Source organism: Panulirus ornatus, chromosome 45 (genome assembly GCF_036320965.1).
Source record: "Panulirus ornatus isolate Po-2019 chromosome 45, ASM3632096v1, whole genome shotgun sequence".
NCBI lineage: Eukaryota > Metazoa > Arthropoda > Malacostraca > Decapoda > Palinuridae > Panulirus > Panulirus ornatus.
In genome coordinates this window covers 249,893-272,113 of record NC_092268.1, presented here as the reverse complement: position 1 = coordinate 272,113, position 22,221 = coordinate 249,893, and the positions used below count along the sequence as shown (strand labels likewise).

Genomic DNA, 22,221 nt, shown 5'->3' with positions numbered 1-22,221 from the left:
TTTCTCCATTCAAACTTACCTCCTAATTGACTTGTCCCTCAACCCTACTGAACCTAATAACCTTGCTCTTATTCACATTTACTCTCAGCTTTCTTCTTTCACACACTTTACAGTCACCAACTTCTGCAGTTTCTCACCCAAATCAGCTTCCAGCACTGTATCATCAGTGAACAACAACTGACTCACTTCCCAAGCTCTCTCATTCACAACAGACTGCATACTTGCCCCTCTCTCCAAAAGTTTTGCATTCACCTCTCTAACCACCCCATCCATGAACAAATTAAACAACCGTGGCAACATCACGCACCCCTGCTGGAAACTGGCAGTCACTGGGAGCCAGTCACTTTCCTCTCTTCCTACTCATACACATGCCTTACATCCTTGGTGAAAACTTTTCACTGCTTCTTGCAACTTACCTCCCACACCATATACTCTTAATACCTTCCACAAAGCATCTCTATCAACCCTATCATATGCCTTCTCCAGATTCATAAATGCTACATACAAATCCATCTTTTTTTTTTTTTAAGTAATTCTCACATGCATTCTTCAAAGCAAATACCTGATCCACACTTCCTCTACCACTTCTGAAACCACACTGCTCTTCCCCAATCTGATGCTCTGTACATTCCTTTGCCCTTTCAATCAATACCCTCCCATATAATTTCCCAGGAATACTTGACAAACTTACACCTCTGTAGTTTGAACACTTACCTTTATCCCCTTTGCCTTTGTACAATGACACTATGCATGCATTCCGCCAATCCTCAGGCACTTCACCATGAACCATACATACTCTGAATATCCTTACCAACCAATCAACAACATAGTCACCCCCTTTTTTAATAAATTCCTCTGCAGTACCATCCAAACCTGCCACCTTGCTAGCTTTCATCTTCCACAAAGCTTTCACAACCTCTTCTCTGTTTACCAAACCATTCTCACTGACCCTCTCACTTCACACACCACTTCTACCAAAACACCCTATTTCTGCCACTCTATCATCAGACACGTTCAACAAACCTTCAAAATACTCACTCCATCTCCTCACTTCATCACTACTTGTTATTACTTCCCATTAGCCCCCCATTTGTTCTCTCGTCTTATGTGCTTCATTTACCTCCTCCAAAAATCTTTTTATTCTCCCTAAAATTTAATGATACTCTCTCACCCCAAATCTCATTTGCCCTCTTTTTCATCTCTTGCACCTTTCTTTTGACCTCCTGCCACTTTATTTTATACATCTTCCAGTCATTCGCACTGCTTGCCTGCAGAAATCTTCCAAACGCCTCTCTCTTCTCTCTCACTAACAGTCTTACTTCCTCCCACCACTCACTACCCTTTATTAATCTGCCCACTTCCCACCTATCTCATGCCATGAGCATCTTTTGCGGAAGCCATCACTGCTTCCCTAAGTACATCCCATTCCTCCACCACTCCCCTTATGTCATTTGCTCTCACTTTTTTCCATTCTGCACTTCATCTCTCCTGGTACTTCCTCACACAAGTCTCCTTCCCAAGCTCACTTACTCTGACCATTCTCTTCTCCCCAACATTCTTCTTTTCTGAAAACCTTTACAGATCTTCTCCTTCGCCTCCACAAGATAATGATCAGACACCCTCCAGTTGCCCCTCTCAGCACATTAACATATACATACCTATACATTTCACCATATACATACATGTACATACGCAGACATATACATATATATACATGCACATATCAATACTTGCTGCCTTCATCCATTCCTGTTGCCACCCCACCACACATGAAGTGGCACCCCCCTCTCCCAATGCATGTGTGAGGTAGTGCTGGGAAAAGAACAAAAGGCCACATTTGTTCACACTGTCTTTAGCTGTCATGTGTAATGCACCAAAACCATAGCTCCCTTTCCACATGCAGGTCCCAAAAAACTTTCCAAGGTTTACCCCAGATGCTTCACATGCCTTGGTTCAATCCATTGACAGCATGTCAACCCCAGTATATCACATTGTATATCACTCACTCTGTTCCTTGCACGCCTTTCACCCTCTTGTATGTTTAGGCCCTGATCGCTAAAAATCTTTTTCACTCCATCCTTCCACCTCCAATTTGGTCTCCCACTTCTTGTTCCCTCCACCTCTGACACATATATCCTCTTTGTCAATCTTTCCTCACTCATTCTCCCCTTTCTTCACTCATTCTCCCTTGTGACCAAACCATCTCAAAACACCCTCTTCTGCTCTCTCAACCACACTCTTTTTATTACCATCTCTTTTACCCTTTCATCACTTAATCAAACCACCTCACACCACATATTGTCCTCAAACATTTCATTTGTAGCACTTCCACCCTCCTCCGCACAACCCTACCTATAGCCCATGCCTCACAACCATATAACATTGTTGGAACCACTATTCCTTCAAACATACCCGTTTTTGCTGTCCGAGGGAATGTCCCCAATCACGAGTCCTTTTTCAGCACACAAATCCACAAGCTCTTTACCATTTCTATTTACAACACTAAACACCCCATGTACACCAATTATACCCTCAACAGCCACATTACTTATCTTTGCATTCAAATCACCAATCACAATAACCCAGTCTTGTGCATCAAAGCTGCTAACATACTCATTTAGGTGCTCCCAAAACACTTTCCTCTCATGATCTTTCTTCTCATGACCAGGTGCAGAGGAACCAATATTCACCCATCTCTCTCCAACCACTTGCAGTTTTACCCATATCAATCTAGTTTATTTTCTTACACTCTTATCACATACTCCCACAATTTCTCCTTCAGTGGTGCTACTCCTTCCTTTACTCTTGTTCTCTCACCAACCCCTGATTTTACAAACAAGACATTCCCAAACCACTCTTGCTGTCTCCCACATTAGCGAGGTAGTGCAAGGAAACAGATGAAAGAATTGCCCAACCCACCCACATACACATGTATATACATACACGTCCACACACGCACATACACATACCAATACATTTCATTGTATACATATATGTACATAGACATATTTTTTTTTTTTTTTTTGCTTTGTCGCTGTCTCCCGCGTTTGCGAGGTAGTGCAAGGAAACAGACGAAAAAATGGCCCAACCCACCCCCTTACACATGTATATACAAACGTCCACACACGCAAAATATACATACCTACACAGCTTTCCATGATTTACCCCAGACGCTTCACATGCCCTGATTCAATCCACTGACAGCACGTCAACCCTGGTATACCACATCGATCCAATTCACTCTATTCCTTGCCCTCCTTTCACCCTCCTGCATGTTCAGGCCCCGATCACACAAAATCTTTTTCACTCCATCTTTCCACCTCCAATTTGGTCTCCCACTTCTTGTTCCCTTCACCTGCGACACATATATCCTCTTGGTCAACCGTTCTATCCATGTGCCCAAACCATTTCAAAACACCCTCTTCTTCTTTCTCAACCACGCTCTTTTTATTTCCACACATCTCTCTTACCCTTATGTTACTTACTCGATCAAACCACCTCACACCACACATTGTCCTCAAACATCTCATTTCCAGCACATCCATCCTCCTGCGCACAACTCTATCCTTAGCCCACGCCTCGCAACCATACAACATTGTTGGAACTACTATTCCTTCAAACATACCCATTTTTGCTTTCCGAGATAATGTTCTCGACTTCCACACATTCTTCAAGGCTCCCAGAATTTTCGCCCCCTCCCCCACCCTATGATCCACTTCCGCTTCCATGGTTCCATCCGCTGCCAGATCCACTCCCAGATATCTAAAACACTTTACTTCCTCCAGTTTTTCTCCATTCAAACTTACCTCCCAGTTGACTTGACCCCCAACCCTACTGTACCTAATAACCTTGCTCTTATTCACATTTACTCTTAACTTTCTTCTTTCACACACTTTACCAAACTCAGTCACCAGCTTCTGCAGTTTCTCACATGAATCAGCCACCAGCGCTGTATCATCAGCGAACAACAACTGACTCACTTCCCAAGCTCTCTCATCCCCAACAGACTTCATACTTGCCCCTCTTTCCAAAACTCTTGCATTCACCTCCCTAATAACCCCATCCATAAACAAATTAAACCACCATGGAGACATCACACACCCCTGCCGCAAACCTACATTCACTGAGAACCAATCACTTTCCTCTCTTCCTACACGTTCACATGCCTTACATCCTCGATAAAACTTTTCACTGCTTCTAACAACTTGCCTCCCACACCATATATTCTTAATACCTTCCACAGCGCATCTTTATCAACTCTATCATATGCCTTCTCCAGATCCATAAATGCTACATACAAATCCATTTGCTTTTCTAAGTATTTCTCACATACATTCTTCAAAGCAAACACCTGATCCACACATCCTCTACCACTTCTGAAACCACACTGCTCTTCCGCAATCTGATGCTCTGTACATGCCTTCACCCTCTCAATCAGTACCCTCCCATATAATTTACCAGGAATACTCAACAAACTTATACCTCTGTAATTTGAGCACTCACTCTTATCCCCTTTGCCTTTGTACAATGGCACTATGCAAGCATTCTGCCAATCCTCAGGCACCTCACCATGAGTCATACATACATTAAATAACCTTACCAACCAGTCAATAATGCAGTCACCCCCTTTTTTAATAAATTCCACTGCAATACCATCCAAACCTGCTGCCTTGCTAGCTTTCATCTTCCGCAAAGCTTTTACTACCTCTTCTCTGTTTACCAAATCATTTTCCCTAACCCTCTCACTTTGCACACCACCTCGACCAAAACACCCTATATCTGCCACTCTATCATCAAACACATTCAACAAACCTTCAAAATATTCACTCCATCTCCTTCTCACATCACCACTACTTGTTATCACCTCCCCATTTGTGCCCTTCACTGAAGTTCCCATTTGCTCCCTTGTCTTACTCACTTTATTTACCTCCTTCCACAACATCTTTTTATTCTCCCTAAAATTTAATGATACTCTCTCACCCCAACTCTCATTTGCCCTCTTTTTCACCTCTTGCACCTTTCTCTTGACCTCCTGTCTCTTTCTTTTATACATCTCCCACTCAATTGCATTTTTTCCCTGCAAAAATTGTCCAAATGCCTCTCTCTTCTCTTTCACTGATGATCTTACTTCTTCATCCCACCACTCACTACCCTTTCTAATCAACCCACCCACTCTTCTCATGCCACAAGCATCTTTTGCGCAATCCATCACTGATTCCCTAAATACATCCCATTCCTCCCCCACTCCCCTTACTTCCATTGTTCTCACCTTTTTCCATTCTGTACTCAGTCTCTCCTGGTACTTCCTCACACAAGTCTCCTTCCCAAGCTCACTTACTCTCACCACCCTCTTCACCCCAACATTCACTCTTCTTTTCTGAAAACCCATACAAATCTTCACCTTAGCCTCCACAAGATAATGATCAGACATCCCTCCAGTTGCACCTCTCAGGACAGACATGTATATGCATATATACACATGTACATAATTCATACTTGCCGCCTTTATTCATTCCCATCGCCACCCCGCCACACATGAAATGACAACCCCCTTCCCTTGCATGCACACGAAGTAGTGCTAGGAAAAGACAACAGAGGCCACATTCGTTCACACTCAAGTCTCTAGCTGTCATGTAAAACCACAGCACCCTTTCCACATCCAGGCCCCACAAAACTTTCCATGGTTTACTCTAGACGCTTCACATGCCCTGGATAAATCCATAAACCCCAATATACCACATTGTTCCAATTCACTCTATTCCTTGCACGCCTTTCACACTCCTGCATGTTCAGGCCCCGATCACTCAAAATCTTTTTCACTCCATCTTTCCACCACCAATTTGGTCTCCCACTTCTCCTTGTTCCATCCACCTCTGACACATACATCCTCTTTGTCAATCTTTCCTCACTCATTCTCTCCATTTGACCAAACCATTTCAGAACACCCTCATCTGCTCTTTCAACCACACTCTTTATTACCACACATCTCTCTTGCCCTTTCATTACTTACTCGATCAAACCACCTCACACCACGTATTGTCCTCAAACATCTCATTTCCAACACATCCACCCTACTCCGCGCAACTCTATCTGTAGCCCATGCCTCGCAACCATATAACATTGTTGGAACCACTATTTCTTCAAACGTACCCATTTTTGCTTTCCAAGATAATGTTCTCGCCTTCCACACATTTTTCAACGCTCCCAGAACTTTCGCCCTCTCCCCCACCCAGTGACTCACTTCTGCTTCCATGGTTCCATCCACTGTCAAAATAAACTCCGAGATATCTATGCCCAGATATCTACTCCCAGATATCAAAAACACTGCACTTTCTCCGGTTTTTCTCCATTCAAACTTACCTCCCAATTGACTTGTCCCTCAACCCTACTGTACCCAATAACCTTGCTCTTATTCACATTTACCCTGCTTTCTTTCACACACTTTACCAAACTCAGTCACCAGCTTCTGCAGTTTCTCACATGAATCAGCCACCAGCGCTGTATCATCAGCAAACAACAACTGACTCTTTTCCCAAGCTCTCTCATCCACAACAGACTGCAAACTTGCCCCTCTCTTCAAAATTCTTGCATTCACCTCCCTAACATCCCCATCCATAAACAAATTAAACAGCCATGGACACGTCACGCACCCCATCCGCAAACCTACATTTACTGAGAACCAATCGCTTTCCTCTGTTCCCACTCACACACATGCCTTACTTCCTCGATAAAAACTTTTCACTGCTTCTAACAACTTGCCTCCCACACCATATATTCTTAAAACCTTCCACAGAGCATCTCTATAAACTCTATCATATGCCTTCTTCAGATCCATTAATGCTACATACAAATCCATTTGCTTTTCTAAGTATTTCTCACGTACATTCTTCAAAGCAAACATCTGATCCACACATCCTCTACCACTTCTGAAACCATGCTGCTCTTCCCCAATCTGATGCTCTGTACATGCCTTCACCCTCTCAATCAATACCCTCCCATATAATTTCCCAGGAATACTCAACAAACTTATACTCTGTAATTTAAGCACTCACCTTTATCCCCTTTGCCTTTGTACAATGGCACTATGCATGCATTCCGCCAATCCTCAGGCACCTCACCATGAGTCATACATACTTTAATTATTTAAAAATTTACCAACCAGTCAACAACAAATTCACCTCCTTTTTCAATAAATTCCACTGCAATACCATCCAAACCCGCAGTCTTGCTGGCTTTCATCTTCCACAAAGCTTTTACTACCTCTTCTCTGTTTACCAAATCATTCTCCCTAACCCTCTCACTTCACACACCACCTCATCCAAAACACCCTATATCTGCCACTCTTATCATCAAACACATTCAACAAACCTTCGAAATACTCACTCCATCTCCTTCTCACATCACCACTACTTGTTATTACCTCTCAACGATGTTCCCATTTGTTCTCTCATCTTACGCACTTTATTTACCTCCTTCCAAAACATCTTTTTATTCTCCCTAAAATTTAATGATACTCTCTCACCCCATTTCTCATTTGCCCTCTTTTTCATTTCTTGCAGCTTTTTCTTGACCTCCTGCCTCTTTCTTTTATTCTTCTCCCAGTCATTTGCACTATTTCCCTGCAAAACTCATCCAAATGCCTCTACATATTATTATTATATTATTATACTTTGTCACTGTCTCCTGCATTAGCGAGGTAGCACAAGGAAACAGACGAAAGAATGGCCCAACCCACCCACATACACACGTATATCCATACACGTCCACACATGCACATATACATACCTATACAGTTTAACGTATACATATATATACATACACAGACATATACATATATACACATGTACATTATTCATGCTGCCCTTATTCATTCCTGTTGCTGCCCTGCCACACATAAAATGACAACCCCTCTCCCCGCATGTGCGCGAGGTAGTGCTAGGAAAAGACAACAAAGGCCACATTCGTTCACACTCAGTCTCTAGCTGTCATGTATAATGCACCAAAACCACAGCTCCATTTCCACATCCAGGCCTCACAAACATCTTTTTATCCTCCCTAAAATTTAATGATACTCTCTCACCCCAACTCTCATTTGCTCTTTTTCTCCTCATGTACATTTCTCTAGACCTCCTGCCACTTTCTTTTATACATCTCCCAGTCATTTGCACTATTTCCCTGCAAAACTCGTCCAAATGTGTCTCTTCTCTCTAATGATCTTACTTCTTCATCCCACCACTCACTACCCTTTCTAATCTGCCCACCTCCCACACTTCTCATGCCACAAGCATCTTTTGCACAAGCCATCACTGCTTCCTTAAATATATCCCATTCCTCCTCTACTCCCCTTAGGTCCTTTGCTCTCACCTTTTTCCATTCTGCACTCACTCTCTCCTGGTACTTCCTCACATAAGTCTCCTTCCCAAGCTCTCTTGCTCTCTTCGCCCGAACATTCTCTCTTCTTTTCTGAAAACCTCTACATATCTTCACCTTCTCCTCCACAAGATTATGATCAGACATCCCTCCAGTTGCACCTCTCAGCACATTAACATCCAAAAGTCTCTTTCATGCACTTATCAGTTAACACGTAATCCAATAACACTCTCTGGCCATCTCTCCTACTTACATACATATACTTATAGCTCTTTTTAAACCAGGTATTCCCAATCACCAGTCCTTTTTCAGCACTCAAATCTACGAACTCTTCACCATTTCCGTTTACAACACTGAACACCCCATGTACATCAATTATTCCCTCAACTGCCACATTACTCACCTTTTCATTCAAATCACCCATCACTATACCCCGGTCTAGTGCATCAAAACTACTAACACACTCACTCAGCTGCTCGCAAAACACTTGCCTCTCATGATCTTTCTTCTCATGCCCAGGTGCATATGCACCAATAACCACCCATCTCTCTCCATGCACTTTCAGTTTTATCAATATCAATCTAGATTTTACTTTCCTACACTCTCTCACATACTCCCACCACTCCTGTTTCAGGAGTAGTGCTACTCCTTCTCTTGCTCTTGTCCTCTCACCAGCTCATGACTTTACTCCCAACACTTTCCCAAACCACTCTTTCCCTTTACCCGTGAGCTTCGTTTCACTCAGAGCCAAAACATCCAGGTTCCTTTCCTCAAACATACCATATATCTCTCCTTTTTTCTCATCTTGGTTACATCCACACACATTTAGACACCCCAATCTGAGCCTTCAAGGAGGATGAGCACTCCCCACGTAACTCCTTTTTCTGTTTCCCCTTTTAGAAAGTTGAAATACAAGGAGGGGAGGGTTTCTAGCTCCCCGCTCCCACTCCCTTTAGTCACCTTCTATGACACGCATCAGCAAGGTTGCACAGACGAAGAGTTGCCTAACTACTCACGTATACATGTGTATGTAAACGCACATATACATTCATATGCATTTCAAAATATACATACATATACAAACACAGAGAAATACACATGTACTTATTCATAATTGCTGCCTACGTCCATTCCTGTCACTACCTCGCCACACAGAAACAGCATCCCCCCTTCCCTTCTCCAGTGAGGTAGTGCCAGGAAAAGACAAAAAGTCCACATTCGTTCACACTCAGTCTCTAGCTGTCATGTGTAATGCACCGAAGCCACAGCTCCCTTTCCACATCCAGGCCCCACAGACCTTTCCATGATTTACCCCAGACATTTTACATGCCCTGGTTCAATCTACTGACAGCATGTTGACCCCAGTACACCACATCATTCCAATTTACTTTATTCCTTGCATGCCTTTTACCCAACTGTATGCTCGGGCCCTGATCGCTCAAAATCTTTTTCAGTCCATCCTTGCACCTCCAATTTGGTCTCCTGCTTCTTGTTCCCTGCACCTCTGACACATGAATCCTCTTTGTCGATCTTTTTTTGCTCATTCTCTCCATGTGTCCAAACCATTTCAACACACCCTCTTCTGCTCTCTCAACCACACTCTTTTTATTACCACACATCTCTCTTACCCTTTCATTACTTACTCGATCAAACCACCTCACATCACATATTGTCTTCTGACATTTCATTTCCAACACATCTACCCTCCTTCGCACAACCCTATCTATAGCCCATGCCTCGCAACCACATAACATTGTTGGGACTACTCTTCATTCAAACATACCCATTTTTGCTCTGAGATATCGTTCTCACCCTCCACAAACACACACACACACACACACACACACACATTTTATTATTATTTTGATATATTTTGTCACTGTTTCCCGCATTAGTGAGGTAGCGCAAGGTAACAGACAAAAGAATGGCCCAACCCACCCACATACACATGTATATACGTAAACATCCACACACGGACATATACATACCTATACATTTCAACGTGTACATACATATACATACACAGACATGTACATGCCTTCAATCCATTCCCACTGCCACCCTGCCACAACGAAGGCCTCATTCGTTCACACTCAGTCTGGCTGTCACGTGTAATGCACCAAAACCACAGCTCCCTTTCCACATCCAGGCCCCACAAAACTTTCCATGGTTTACCCAGGTGCTTCACATGTCCTGGTTCAATCCATTGACAGCATGTTCACTCTATTCCTTACACGTATTTCACCCTCCTACATGTTCAGGCCCTGATCGCTAAAAATCTTTTTCACTTCATCCTTCCACCTCCAACTTGGTCTCCCACTTCTCATTCCCTCCACACATATATCCTCATTGTCAATTTTTCCTCACTTGTTCTCTCCATGTGACCAGACCATTTCAGCACACCCTCTTCTGCTCTCTCAACCACACTTTTTTTATATCCACCCATCTCTCTTACCCTTTCATTACTTATTCGATCAAACCACCTCACACTACATATTGTCCTCTGACATTTCATTTCGAACACATCCACCCTACTCCACACAACCTTATCTATAGCCCAAGCCTTGCAACCATATAACGTTGTTGGAGCCACTATTCCTTCAAACATTCCCATCTTTGCTCTCCAAGATAACTTTCTCACCTTTCACACATTCTTCAATGCTCCCAGAACCTTTGTCCCCTCCCCCACCCTGTGACTCACTTCTGCTTACATGGTTCCATCTGCTGCTAAATCCACTTCCAGATATCTAAAACACTTCACTTCCTCTGTTTTTTTTTTTTCCTGCAAGCTTACCTCCCAATTAACTTGTCCCCCAACCCTACCTTGCTCTTATTCACATTTACTCTCAACTTTCTTCTTTCACACACTTTACCAAACTCAGTCACCAACTTCAGCAGTTTCTCACCTGAATCTGAGATGAAAGCAAAACTCGGGAAAAGGGGTGTGGAGATGGAGTGTGGCAGTGAGATATGGTGGCTAGTAGCAAGCCTGTTTGCAGATAATACTGAGTTGTTTGCGAAGAGTGAAGAGGAGTTGCAGAAGTTGTGTGTTTTATGATGTGTGTAAGGATAGGCAATTAAAGGTAAATGCAAGTAAAAGTAAAGTAATGATGTTTGAAAGGAAACAGAGTGAAAGTATAGATTTTGTGGGCTAAATTATGCTTTGGATATGGGGGAAAGAGACTGGAAGAGAGAATTTAAGTATCTAGGAGCCATCTTGGGTAAGTGTGGTGATATGGAAGGAGAGACAAGGGAGAGAGCAGTTCAGGGTACAAGAGTCATTGAGACCCTTAATAGAAGAATGAAGGGTAGAGGTATAAGTATGGAAGTGAGGAGAGGATTAAGGGACAGTATAGTTTTCCCAACCCTGACCTATGCAACTGAAACGTTGGCATGGAATGTGTCACAGAGGTCAAGAATTCAGGCCATGGAAATGAATCATTTGAGAAGAGCTTGTGATGTGACTAGATGGAATGAAGAAAATGTAAGGGTGTGTAGGGAATGAATTATGGAGTTGTAGAATGGGTGAAACATAATACTTTAAGGTGGTTTGGGCATGTGGAAAGAATGGAAGACTGGAAGTTTACAAGGAAAGTGCACTGTATAATAGTACAATTAAAAGGGTTGGTGTGACATGGAGAAATAGGGTAGAGGAATACTGGTGGGAGAGAAATAGTGGAAGACTGCGTGGAATGGTGCATGCAAGGGAGGGATGTAAGGATGGGAGTTCCAGGAGGGATCTGGTGTCAGGTATATCAAGTTGGCCAAGAGTCCAGTCTTCTTGGGGTCCAGTAGGTGAGGGGTCCAGTTGAGGAGGAGGCCTTCAGTAGAGCAGTGTTGATGATGGCAACCACTCTGAGGAAGAAGGTTCAGGTGTACTCCAAGGAACATAAATGTCCATCTTACCAGGACTTCATAAAGGAGGAATCAGGGGTGTTCCTTATGGTTACACCACTGGTATCATAATGAATACTTTGCCATATTTATCCCCACCAGAAATCTCAACACCAGTAGCAGCAGCTGGATGGGCATGAGTGAAGGAGACGAGAGCAGAGCAAGTGTGTGGAAGAAGATATTAATTTACTTCTTTACGTTAACAGATTGAACAACAACAGCAGCAGAAGCAGTAAGAGGAAGAGGTGGAAGGTTTGGGGCAAGAATGGAGCAAGAGGGTGGGTGAAGGGGACACTGATTTTATGTATGTTTACAGATTGAGCAGTAGCAACAGCAGCAGCATCATTAGCCACAGCGGGGGTAGAGAAAGGGGGGTTGGATTGGGTGGGTTGAGGGGAGGAGGTGGGGGGAAGGAGATGGGGGTTGGGTAGGAAGGGGGAGGTGGTGGGTGGGTGGGAGGGGTCCCAGGGAATGGGGGGTAGGGGTGAGGGGGAGAGGACTTTGGGGGGGGAGGGTGGAAGGAGGGTAGGGGAAGGTGGATGGGGGCAGGGGAGAGGGAGAGGTGCAGGAGGGAGGGTAATAACACCCTTGCTCTACCCCCACTGCTGCAACAACAACTGCAGCAGCAACAACAGGTTTAGGTCACTGGGGGATGAAGTAGTTGGTGGCTATGGTGGGAGTAAAGGGTAATAATAATCTTTGCTTTCAGTATGGACACTGCCACCACCCTGCAGAAGCAACAGCCACTGGGAGAGAGAGAGAGAGAGAACTTATCATCTTTCCTTTCAGCTTGACCATAAACAGCAGAGGTACAGTTGATCAGGAGTCCAGTAGGCCAGGGGTCCAGTTGGCCAGGGGTCCAGTTGGCCAGGGGTCCAGTTGGCCAAGGTTCCAGTTGGCCAAGGGTCCAGTTGGCCAAGGGTCTAGTTGGCCAGGGGCCCAATGGCCATGGGTCTGGTTGGCTTGGGAGTCCAGTTGACCATGGGACGACGAGGTTGCTAAGATGGTTTACCAACAGCGGCGTACTCATCCACCTGACAAGCACCAAATGCAGTTAGTATAATCATTTTAAGAGTATATAAACTGTATACATACAAAATTATATTTAAGACTGCTACAAGGACCTGTGTTTGGCATTAGATTTTAACTGATCAGTTCAATGTATGGACTTAAGCCCATAGTTTTACGGTGGCATCTAGTTCTCATCGATTGCCCTTAAATACTGATGCGTAGCATCTATCATCATTTGCTCCATTCTCATTAAACAAAGTGGGTATCAAGTGCTTTTAGTTATACATCTTTTGAAGGATTTGAATTTACAGAGCTAGCATTCCTGCTACTAATCCTGCAGGCTGGCAAAGGGCAGGGACGCCCAGTTCCCTGAGGTAGAATTGTAATATATCATTACAATTTAGAGTACAAATACCACCGAGACAAGTACACTTTTAACAGAACTGCATTTGGAATTCACATTATTACTTAACTTGTATTCTGTTAGACATTCCCCTATAATTCTTACATTCAATCTTCATCCCCTTTTCCTTATACCAAGGGTCTTATTCTGTACTGCTCTTGTCAAATTATCAGGCTTTTGACCATTATACCATGCCTTTCCAGACCCACTCCACAGCAATTTCACTGCTATTCTTCACCTAGCTTACCAAATTTTCTAGAGTCAGGGATCCCAAAGGTTGGTGGTCCAGGAGAAAGGTCAAGAAAGGATGGAGGAAAGGAGTGGAGGGGGACAGAAAATTCATATCCACATCTGAGAAATGGCAAAATATACACTTTGATACCAAGAGTGTAACTAGACGAGCAGCTCCCATACTCACCATTTTCTTTAGTCCATAGTGAAATCATGGCCAACATTCCTTGCAGTATCTTGACTGTATAATTTGCAGCACTCTGAGACATTCTTCTTGAACGTTTTCCTTCTCATCTTCATTGCCATCTTGTAGAAATGATTGCCTGCAACACAAATTTTTTTCTATTTTGAGTATATTATCAAATTTATGAAGCAAGTGGATAAAATTCGGCAAATAACTACAACTACTTTATATGAAAATGCACCCTATATGTTAACGTAGGATGTACAATACTAATGAGACTATCATAGATTATCTTATTTATTTATTAAAATGACCAACTCCTATCCTGTATGTTACCTTAGGATTTACAATACTAATAAGCCATCATAGAAATTATCCTATTTATATATTAAGGTAACCAACTCGTATCCTATATGTTACGTTAGGATTTACAGTACTAATAAGACTATCATAGAAATTATCCTACTTTTATATTAAAATGACCAACTCCTTTTCTATATGTTACCTTAGAATTTACAATAGAAGTGATCCTATTTATATATTAAAATGACCTACTCCTATCCTGTATGCTACCTTAGGATTTACAACAATATAATTGTATTTATTACTTTCTATTATCATGTTTTCTATAATCAATCAGCTGTTTTGGTCACGTCCAAAAGAATATAAGTGACCTGTTTATGGAGAATGTCAACCCATGTCAGTTCATCTCTCTATCTCCAGAATATTATGCCTCTGGGAGATGGACAAACCTGTACAAAAACATACTGGCAGCTGTAAAAGCACCATTTGTCATGACAGACTAGAAACAACTGGAGAAAAATGACAAGCTCATGTTGTGGTGATTTGAAGCAAAATCAAGTGGCGGTGGAAAGAGCAGCTCCATAACTCATACATTCCCAACAAAATAAATATAACAGGTGACACTGAAAGATCTTTGAAGACCTATAAACAAAAATGTATTACCCTCTATTATAGAAGAAGGTTTTAAAGAAGAAACCCGATGAGGAGAAAGCTGCAGTACTTGTAACCTTTGGTGGAGCTATTTATAAGAGATGTGTAATTCATTATGTTCCCAGCACCAGTAGATAGATAACCAGCCTAAACAAGTGGCTAAAAAATGTACTTGCCAAATTTGATGGCAAATTTTACCAGCAACGAAGAATGAAGTGGCAGAAAAATAGATTTTGAAAGTGTGGAGAACAGACAGGAGAATTGCAAGATTCACCTTTCACCAGACTCGGGAATCCATCCAAGGAATGTGAATATGGAGATCAGAAAGAAAATGAAATGAAAGATTAATTATTACTTAGACACCCAGATGACTTGCTCTGTGAGAAATTCTTTAAAGAGGATGAAAATCTGTATGGCACATAAGCAGCAGATGGCAGTATATCTTGGTGTATGACCACAAGGTGACCTAGAAACCCATGAAGGAAGACAAATGAAATGAAAGACATTAAACATGAGGACCATGCCTGGTCACACACGCCAATGAAGGAATGCAAATTCTTTAGCAACAAGCAAATTTGGGAAGAGAGAAGAATGCCCAGCATATTGTAAGACCTGTAGCATATGCATGGAGAAGAATCACTTTGCAATTACATGCAGATCAAAACCAGGCAAGGGTTTTAGAAGTATGGTCAATGGTATTCAAGAGGATCCTGATGGAAAAGCTGACCCCAGTTTCCTGTGTGTTACAAGCTTTCGACATGATGCAACGATGAGGCCATTATGGCATCCACGAAGGACGACCTCGATGTCGTGTATTTTATGAAGCTTTCAACATGACTCAGCAATGTAGCCATCATGACATCAATGGAGGTAAGCAATAAAGTGAAATTTCAGGTTGACTGTGGGACAAGCATGAATGTTATTCCTCAACTAATGATGCCTGACAGACATTTAAAGCCCCGTAATATAGTTTGTACATATGGAATTCTACAGAGATAGGTGTCTCACTTGAAAAGAAAAAGAGAAGAATCAGGAATTTGAAAGGTGCATGGTGCTTCAGTAAGACAGCTAAAGATCTTGACCCATTGGAAGGAAACATGTTAATGATCAAAGCAAATACTCTTAGAGACAAGACCTGTCATAAAGAAACAGCGAATCAGAGGTTGGATGAGTTCATACGAGATGATAAATTCAGGTACTATATGATGCAGTAAGCAGCTTTTAAGAAAGACTAGTGAACGAGACCTGGGTGATGAAGAAAGACCACAAAACAGTATAACAGGAGATGTACAAATTGAAAGAGGGTTAGATACAAACTCAGGTTTGGAGGACAATGTGAATACAGATGTGTGTGTGTGTGTGTGTGTGTGTGTGTGTGCCAAGTAGTGTGTAGAACTAGGATAAGGATGAAATAGGTCATAGTGATGTTTCTGATGCAGGAGGTGGACTTACTTAGTGTAAGACTATAGGAATGTGCTGCCAGTTAGAAGGTAGCGTCAGGAAAAAGACAAAGAATGACCCATCCACTCATACACACATTATATACATAAATGCACATACACATGCATATCAACATATACACATATACAAGTACATTTTCACACTTGCTTGCCTTCATCCATTCCAGGCGCCCCACCCCACAGGAAACAGCATTGCTTCCCCGTGTCAGCAAGGTAGTGCCAGGAAAAGACAAAAAAGGCCACATTTGTTCACACTCAGTCTCTAGTTGTCATGTGTAATGTACCAAAACCACAGCTCCCTATCCGCATCCAGGCCTCAGAGACCATTCCATGGTGTACCCCAGACATTTCACTGGTTCAGTACACTGATAGCACGTTGACCCTGGTATACTGCATCATTCCAATTCATGCTACTCTTTGCATGCCTCTCACCCTCCTGTAAGTTCAGGCCCCAATTGCTCAAACTCTTTTTCACTCCATCCTTCCACCTCCAGTTTGGTCTCCCACTTCTTGTTGCCTCCACCTCTGATACATATATCCTCTTTGTCAGCTTTTCCTTACTCATTCTCTCCATGTATCCAAAGCATTTCAACACACTTTCATCTGCTCTTTCTCAACTACACTATTTATTACCAGTCAAACCACCTCACACCACATACTGTCCTCAAACATTTCCAAGACTTCTGCAGTCTCTCAATCAAATCAGCCACCAGTGCTGTATCATCAGTGAACAAAAACTGACACTTCCCAGGCCCTGTCATCCCCAACAGATTGCATACTTGCCCCTCTTTGCAAAACTCCTGCATTTACCACCTTAACCACCCCATCCATAAACAAATTAAACAACCATGGGGACATCACACACCCCTGCTGCAGACTGACCTTCACTGGGAACCAATCACTCTCCTCTCCAACTCATACATATGCCTTACACCATTGATAAAAACTTTTCACTGCTTCTCGCAGCCTTTCTCCCATACCATGTACTCTTAAGATCTTCCACAAAGCATTTCTATCAACCCTATCATATGCCTTCTCAAGATCCATAAATGCTACATACAGATCCATCTGTTTTTCTAAGTATTTCTGACACACATTCTTCAAAGCAAACACCTGATCCACACATCCTCTGCCACTTCTGAAACCTTACAGCTCAGCCCCAATCTGATGCTATGTACATGTCTTCACCCTCTCAATCAATGCCCTCCCATACAATTTAATATCCCCTTTGCCTTTGTACAGTGGCAATATACATGCATTCCGCCAATCCTCAGCCGCTTCACCATGATTCACACATACATTACCGATCAACAACACAGTCACCCCATTTCTTAATAAATTCAACTGCATTACCCTCCAAACCTGCCACTTTGCTGGCTTTCATCTTCCACAAGGCTTTCACCACCTCTCTTAACCAAACTATTCACCCTGACCCTCTCACTTCACACACCACATAACAATACATATATATTTGTACCATAAATGATCAGTTTATATTATAGGGCTATTGTATTTTTTGGTAAAAGAATACTTTTTAAATTGATGTACAAATATACAGTACAATAGTAATTCTTTAAAATGAGAAGGAACAGTATTTATGCTTATTACAGTGTATCATAGCAAGGTTTGTTTTTTTTTTATTAACAAGCAGCTTCTTTGTTGATATCCACAAGAATGTAAGTGACCTTTTTTCAAGAATGTACCGAGCAAGGTGATATTGGTCATAAGCCTCTGTAAGAAGCACGTACTAGTATTGAATAGTGGTGGCCTTCCACCCGAGCAGCTCCTTGTACCTATGGACACCACAACAGCCTCCTGGACCTCTGGTGACCTGGATTCCTGGTGACCTGGACTTTCCACCCAACCTCTGGGATCCTGGACTCTGAGCCAGGTCAGTGACGTGGCCACCTTGGTCGTCTCCTGGACCCCTGGATTGCCATATTCTTGGTCTTGGACCCCCTAGTCTTACCAGATGTATCAGATTAATTTCCTGATGAAGTGCCTGACAACCCTGGTATACACCAACACTATCTAATTCTACAGTAAAATTTCATTCAGTATCATCAAAAAATTTTACAATGATAATTGTAAAATTTTTTTTTTTTTTGTTACTGAATGAAATTTTACTGTAAAAGTAGATACAGAGTTGGTGTATACCAGGGTTGTCAGGCACTTCATCAGGAAATTAATCTGATACATCAGGTAAGACTAGGGGGTCCAGGACCAAGAATATGGCAATCCAGGGGTCCAAGAGACAACCAAGGTGGCCACGTCACTGACCTAGCTCAGAGTCCAGGATCCCAGAGGTTGGGTGGAAAGTCCAGGTCACCAGAGGCACAGGAAGCTGCTCAGGTGGAAGGCCATCACTGGTGTAATCATCCACTTCGACAAATTGCTGGAAACATTTTATCAGTGGAAATGGTGTACAGCTTGTGCAGTTGTGTGCTGAAAAAGGACTGGTTATTGGGAATATCTAGTTTAGAAAGAGGGATATACACAAGTGTACATATGTGATTAGGAAAGATGGTCAGGAATGACTGGATTGCTATGCAGGGGAAGGCTGTGATGTCCCCATGGGTGTTCATATATGAGTTGGTGTGACAAGAATATGTAAGAATCTAAGAGAGAAGGGCGAATATGAAGTCTGTAGGGGATGAGAGGGACATGAAAAGTCAGTCAGTTATTGTTTGCTAGGATACAGCATTGATAGATTTGAGAGAGTACAGAATTTTGTGACTGAGTTTGGAAGAGTATTTGAGAGAAAGAGGCTAAGAGTAAGGGCCGATCACACCATAAGGTTCATCTCTGTATGGTTTTCATATGTAAATTATTATTGTGTTGACATCAATCACAATAGGCTATGGTCAAATGCACCATGTTGGCTGTGTACCAACTATATAAAAAAATTGTTAAAAACAATTTATTAGTAACACATTTTGAGGTATTTAATAATAAAATCTAATGATAAAAGTTTAAATAAAACTCATTATAACAAAATACATGGTGCATTCTACGTCACCCATCAAAAGACGTACGAGCGCATCGGATTCAATGGGATCCGAGCCAAAGTAGAGAGATCCAATGTTGTTACATGGGATCGGATGCTGTGTCTTATACTTACATTATTTATACGAGTCAACAGGTTCAGGATCTGATCACTTGTGAGGTGGAGGAGAACGTGTCAAGACGTGGACGTGGACCTCCTCCTCCGTAGTAGAAGTCGTGCTCGAGCCCACAAGCCGGTTCAAGGAGTCACAGTGACCTGCGGGGGAGGGAAACAAAGAGGTGTCAATTCTTCGTGAACCAGATTGACGTAAGTGATGTGTGTTGTCATGTTAATAATCTCGAGTATATACGAGGATGTTAAGTGGTGTGAGGGATCAGGTTGGGATCCAGCTTGGGGTCGACTCCTTGGCGTGGGCCCGCCCACCTCATCATCATCCTGGAACCCGAGATGATGATCATGTGTTGACATTTGTGTTGTGTGTAGCAATATATACAAACTAAGGCAACAACACTGCGGCAACACTCAACCTTGACCCCAGTGTGAAAACCAGCAGCAATAATCACATGATTTACATTAACATTTTAACGTTAAAATGACATGGTAATTAAACACATTAACCTTAGATTTTAACGTTAAAATGACATGGTAATTAAACACATTAACCTTAGATATTAACGTTAAAATGACATGGTAATTAAACACATTAACCTTAGATATTAACGTTAAAATGACATGGTAATTAAACACATTAACCTTAGATATTAACGTTAAAATGACATGGTAATTAAACATTAACCTTAGATATTAACGTTAAAATGATATGGTAATTAAACATATTAACCTTAGATATTAACTTGTTCATCATTAACCGTCATGGCTGTGTTAACGTATATATATAAGTACAATTATTGCTCTCAGCCACTGGCTTTATTCCCTCATCATCATCACCGCACTATTATATCATTGCATTTTGCTGGTAATTCTGGTCATTAGGTCATTATCGACGGCAAGATGAAGATAGGAAAGGATTGGGTGTGTTATTTTGTAATAGTAATAACGTAAATAATGACATTTGGGCCCTTGTCGGAAACAAGATGGCGTCCGGCCATCAAGCCTTATCTTAGCTTCAGGTGGTCGAAATGACCCATTTTATCCTCGTTAGGATAACAACTGTCTTGAGCCATGGCCGAACATGAGGTGTAGTGTGAATATCAAGTGGAAAATAAACTTGGCGCTTCGTTTTAGCAGCAGAACAACAACAACCTCCAACGAAACTACCAAACGATCATTACGATGGTTCACACATACACACCAGAGCCTCTCCAATGTCCTCAAACTTGATTTAAATGAACTCATAGTCGGGATCAGATGCATGCATATATATATATATATATATATATATATATATATATATATATATATATATATATATATATATAGTGTGTGTGTGTGTGCCACTTCCCGCATGGGTTAACAGAAGGACCGTATGTCAAGCCAGCCATATCTCTGCTAATTACGGTAAAAATTACACTTTATGACACTCCACTTTGACCCTTATGCACAACATTACAACTGGTAAACAAATTTCTCGAACAATTTGCATGTACTAACCTTAAAATAAGGGTTTGATGGACGGTGTGTCACGCGTAGGTCCTCCCCGTCAGCGGCTCCTACCAGCAAATGGCCATCTTGGCTCATGGAATTTATACCGTCCCTGGAAACTCTGGCACGACCTGGCCACGGCGTCAAATTCCTAGCTGGTAACTCAACATCACGAGGAAATACAGGAATTATCTGTTTTCTAACTTCCTGATGGTGTTGAGAGTCCTTAATTAGATGCCAGGCGTGGAATTAAGATGGTTTTCAATGTCTTTGATGGTTATATAACTGTAAATGATATCAAGATGACGATTTAATGAAGTGTTGTGATAGTACCATATCCAAAACATAGGTGGCAGTTTTAGTACCATATCCAAAACATAGATGGCAGTGTTTCATACTTTCTCTTCTTACTTGTGTGAACCAGTGAAGTTCGAACCTGTCTCATAAAGTATGAAATAACGTACAGAACTTGGATTTTTATACCAGAAATTACGTTTTAAAGAGGAAGGTAACTCAATAGTACAATTCTGAAGCTTTTATAGTTATTTTTAAGACGTCTTTTGTAGTACAGCAGTGGAAAATACGGGACTCGCCTGAACGAAGCTGTTCCGATTCAACTGACTCAATGAGGCTTCGAAACACAGCCAAAACGCAGTTAGTACATCAGTCCAAACTCCCTTAAGAAAGTTCCTTATGAGAAATGATGACCAGAAATAAGGGTGAGCCACTAAAAGTTAAAAAGTGGCACTGATGTATACTAGTTATGGAGACTATTTCCGTGGACATATCTTTATTTTGGGGGAGGTGGTTGCAGAAGGGAGTCATAGGGCGTCATAGATAGATAGATAGATAGATAGATAGATAGATAGATAGTGGCTTTGAAAATGATTTACTTAGACACTTTTTCTTGCCAAGAAGGAAAACGAATCATAAGATCACTAAAAGAAAACTTAACTTTCAATCATTAACTCAGTTATTTGTGGTGGTTGGCATTTTTTTTTTCTTTTAGATAATTAATGTATTTAGTAGCTCTGGTGTTATTTGTGAGTTTATTGATAATTGTATTGTGAAGTGTGTTGAACTTAGGTTGTACACTTCAGGGCCT

General features: G+C 41.9%; 1 protein-coding gene and 1 long non-coding RNA gene across 13 annotated transcripts in view; one reads left to right on the top strand and one right to left on the bottom strand.

Annotated features, from left to right (window-relative positions):
• Positions 1-22,221, bottom strand: part of IleRS (Isoleucyl-tRNA synthetase) — a 415,824-nt gene that overhangs the window by 287,848 nt on the left and 105,755 nt on the right. The window lies entirely within an intron of this gene.
• Positions 1-22,221, top strand: part of LOC139762971 (uncharacterized) — a 45,109-nt gene that overhangs the window by 16,102 nt on the left and 6,786 nt on the right. For 2 of the 4 annotated variants that reach the window (XR_011715914.1, XR_011715915.1), the window contains 3 exons: positions 13,054-13,317; positions 14,817-15,917; positions 19,650-19,820. This is a non-coding gene — a long non-coding RNA (uncharacterized lncRNA). Of the gene's footprint in view, positions 1-13,053; positions 13,318-14,816; positions 15,918-19,642; positions 19,821-22,221 lie in introns of all 4 variants that reach the window. The other 2 variants (XR_011715916.1, XR_011715917.1) reach the window with 2 other exon arrangements.